This window comes from Octopus bimaculoides, chromosome 25, assembly GCF_046866305.1.
Source record: "Octopus bimaculoides isolate indiv1 chromosome 25, ASM4686630v1, whole genome shotgun sequence".
Classification (NCBI taxonomy): domain Eukaryota; kingdom Metazoa; phylum Mollusca; class Cephalopoda; order Octopoda; family Octopodidae; genus Octopus; species Octopus bimaculoides.
The window spans coordinates 29382410-29387409 of record NC_142952.1 but is presented as its reverse complement, the minus strand read 5'-3'; the positions used below and the strand labels follow the sequence as shown (position 1 = coordinate 29387409).

Genomic DNA, 5000 nt, shown 5'->3' with positions numbered 1-5000 from the left:
AGATAAATAGATAGATGGATAGATAGATAGAGAAAGAATAAAAGAGAAAGCGAGTAGGGTAGTGTAGCGGTGGGTGAGAAATAAAGGAATACAAATCAAGAAAAACTAAAAGAGGAAACGGCCCTCTTCTATGGACCCAATATCGATCTTTCGAGAGTATTGACACAAAGAATTAGATTTTATTGAACATTGTTGTATGTTAGTGATTTTAAATACAAACGGTTTTCTGCAAACACATTGCTACCATTTATATTGTTATGCTATCAGCAAGCCACAAAGACCTGTTCAATTCTCTTTTGGAGACAAACGTACGACAGTGAAAGTGGCATGGATACGGTTCTGGTCTTTTTCTTTCCTTCTTTTTTTTTTCTCTGTCCAGAATCCACTCTCGTTTTCTCCATCATCATTTTCTCCATCATCATTTTCTCTCGGTTCGTCTCTGTTTGTCTGACCACACCCTGTTCTCTCTCTCTCACATTCTCTCTCTCTCTCACATTCTCTCTCTCTCTCACATTCCCGCTCTCTCTCTCTCTCTCTCTCTCTCTCTCTCTCTCTCTCTCTCAATCTCTGTTGGGTACGTAAAGGTGTCTGTGTACGAACATAGATAGATAGATAGACAGACAGACAGACAGACAGACAGACAGATAGATAGATAGATAGATAGATAGATAGATAGATAGACATACAGAAAGACAGACAGAAAGACAGACAGACAGACAGACAGATAGATAGATAGATAGATAGATAGGTAGATAGATAGATAGATAGATAGATAGATAGATAGATAGATAGATAGATGGTTTAGATAGATAATTATTCAATCTGTAGATCACCGTCTGATCAAGGCTGCTGTTGTTATTATTATTATTATTATTATTATTATTATTATTATCATTATCATCATCATCATCATCATCATCTTCATCGTCGTTTTCATCATCATCATTATTATCGCCAAACTGATTCAATATTATATGCAGTCTGCTTTTTTATATTTCTTAAAATGTAGCAAGCTCTTTCTTGACTAAGTGAAAGTTTCGACACCAGGTCGGAGTAAGTTTGTTCTATGTACGTCAAAACACACATACACACGCACGTATATGTATATATACTTATATATGTAGACGGTTTAGATATAGATTCAAGGTTTGAATATGGTACTTATGCGAAGGCACCCGAATATCGCATCCCAAAAGGATGGGTGATTAAAATCAAATAATAAGCAACACGGATTTCAAAAGTGATTGCAGTACGCACGTTTCATGCTACTTCAATTTATTTAAGTAATGTGAGCATTACCTTAAATGCAATATGAAGAGCAATCTTCAGCTGCACGAAAATGTAGAAAATGTAGAAAAAAAGACATATTATAAATGTGGCGACATATTAAATCCAAGTGGGAGAGAGCATATATAAAATCCAAATGTGAGGAAGAATATATAAGTCCATCTTGACATAGCGGGGTCTATCAGGCTAGTCTACCTCCAACTACTACTACTACTACTACTCCGTATTTATTATTATTATTATTATTATTATTATTATTATTATTATTAGTAGTAGTAGTAGTAGTAGTATTGTTTAGGCGGCAAGGTGGCAGAATCGTTAGCGCGCCGGGCGAAATGCTTAGCGGTATTTCGCCCGTTGCTACGTTCTGCGTTCAAATCCCACCGAGGTCAACTTTACCTTTTATCCGTCTGACGGTTGATTGAGCAAGTACCAGTTACGCACTGGGGTCGATCTCATCGACTTAGCCCACTTCCCGTAAATTTCAGGCCTTGTGCCTATAATAGTAAGGTTTATTATTGTCGTTGTTGTTGTTGTTATTATTATTATTATTATCATTAATTTTTTTGTTGTTGCTGCTATTATTTTTATTATCATCATTATTATTATTATTATTATTATTATTATTATTATTATCATTATCATTATTATTGTTTTTGTTGTTGTTGCTGCTATTATTATTATTATTATTATTATTATTATTATTATTATTATTATTATTATTATTATTATTATTATTATTATTTCTACTATTATTATTATTATCTAATGGACGTTTTCTTTATTTTTTTTATCCGACCTTTACCCTCGTCTTTATGGATGTTTACTTTTCGGGTATTTTTATTATTCACCGTTTTAGTTAGTAGATTTATTGTGTCGTTGTGTGATTTTTATGTCTATGCGTGTATTTCTCAGAAACAGGAAAAAAAAGAGAGAGAGAGAGTGAGAGAGAAGTAAGGAGACAGAACGAAGTGTGTACAATATATGTATATGTATATGTATTTGTATGTATGTATGTGTATATATATATACCCCCCCATATATATATATATATAATATATATATATATATATATATATATATATATATATATATATATATACATATATATATATATATATATATGTATATATATATATATATATATATATATATATATATATATATATATATATATACATATGCACTCAGGAAAGTGTGTATATCTGGCTATGATGCATCTACGCACACATTCACACACACACACCCACACTACACACAAACACACACACACACACATAATACCTACATGTGCCTTACACACAAATATAAAAATATATTTTCAAAACAATATTCATGCATACACTTATATGTACACACACACGCATACACAAACATACACACACATACACACACATATGTATGTATATATGTATATATATGTATATACAGACACTCATATGTGTGTGTGTGTGTGTTTCTGAGTATGTATGTATGTGTACGCAAATATGTATGCATTTATGTATGTATGTGTAAGGAAGAAAAAGATTGTTCGTTGAGAGACGTCTTGGGGGTTGGGTTTCTGTCTTATGCTAATGATGTCATCGAAGGTAAAGTACGGGGAAATGGCTGACAATTCCGAAGAATATAATTTCCGGTTCGGTTAATGGACGCTTGACACAAAAAAACGCATCAAACGAGGAGGGTCAACGTTTATCAGTGACAATAACAATCATAATCACTACACACCCACACCAAACAACCACACACACACACACACATACACACACACACACACACACATTCATTTAAATATGTAGATACGCACTTAACAAATGAACATACACATACGTATATATTAGATGCATATGTTTACACAAATTCACTTACACTCATTAAATTCTCATATGTTCACATACATACATACATCCACAAACTTGTGTATATATACACGCATGTCTTGTCGCTCATTCGCTGAGATGCTATCATATGTTGTACATGTGTGATGGGTGTATGTGTGCGTGTGTGTGAGTGTGTGCGCGCATGAATGTATGCATGTAAACATGTAGTTCTATTTATCTATCATATATTGGTGTTTCTGTTTGTGTGTGTGCACGTATATACATCTATCAATTTATCTACCTATTATATATATATATATATATAAATATATATATATATATATATACACATATGTATATGTATATATATTCACTCACATATACAAACACATATACATATATATATGTATGTATATATACATATGCATATATATATATATGCATACACATATACATATATACATACATATATATATATACATATATATATATATATATATATATATATGCATATATATATGTGTATATATATATATATATGTGTGTGTGTTTATGTATGTATATATAGTCGTGGCCAAAAGTTTGGAACGTATCTTTTTTAATTAAAATTGTTATGCCCAGGTACAATTCCATTCATAAAAAAATTTTTTCAAACTTTCTGTTTTCCTGTTTCCAGCACGAAACCCAGATCTTTATAACATTATTTCGTTAAATTAATATACACACTTGAAACAATATTAGGTTAAAAATAACGATATTTATAACATGTAGAATATATATATATATATATATATATATATATATATATATATATATAAATTTAAGGAATGGAGAAAACGCATGTTATAATTGCATACTTTATTCCTACATATGTTTCAAAGGATTACAACCTATGCTGCCTTAAAAACAGGAACTACACCACAGTTATTTTGTGTTCTTTGCTACATTGGTTTCTATTAACCCATTTATTCTATCCGAAGAATTTTTTTATTCATTAAAATAGAAGAAATACATATAATTAAATATATATATATATATATATATATATATATATATATATATATATATATATATATATATATATATATATATATATATATATATATATATATATATATATATATATATATATATATATACATATATATATATATATATATATATATATATATATATATATATATATATATATATATATATATATGCATATATATATATATACATATATATATATATACATATATATATATATATATATATATATATATATATATATATATATATATATATATATATATATATATATATATATATGCACGCGTATGACACTACTAGCTGTAATATTTAGTCACGGAGAGGCGGCGAGCTGGCAGAATCGTTAGCTCGCAGGGCGAAATGCTTAAGGGTATTTCGTCTGTCACTACGTTCTGAGTTCAAATTCCGCCGAAGTCGTCTTTGCCTTTCATCCTTTCGTAGTCGATAGATTAAGTACCAGTTGAGAAATGAGATCGATGTAATCGACTACACACACCCCCAACCAAATTTCAGGCCTTGTACCTATCGTAGAAAGGAATATTTAGTCACGGAGGAAGTTCTTGTCTACGTGAAGTTCGGGGCCAAGTCGGATTCCAAGTAATTTAACCGGTCCAACTGTCCAGCGATATTTTCTTATGTTCGATGGCATAGACTTGCTTCTCTTTTGTTCCAATTTGTTTGGATTTCATTATATTGCTGCCGTCGCCACGTATTCCTTTAGAACACTGTTCCTAAGGATCCCATTCATTACTATTTTATTCTGGTGAACCCCAGATCCATTTGATGTTTTAAAATTAGTTTTAGAGCTACTTCTTTCAAAGTTACTATTTTGTAATTCATGCATTAACTTGTATTGGT

At 30.3% G+C, this 5000-nt stretch overlaps 1 long non-coding RNA gene across 1 annotated transcript in view; it reads left to right on the top strand.

Moving 5' to 3' along the window:
• The window catches only part of LOC149131146 (uncharacterized), a 67695-nt gene that overhangs the window by 61490 nt on the left and 1205 nt on the right, over positions 1-5000 (top strand). The window lies entirely within an intron of this gene.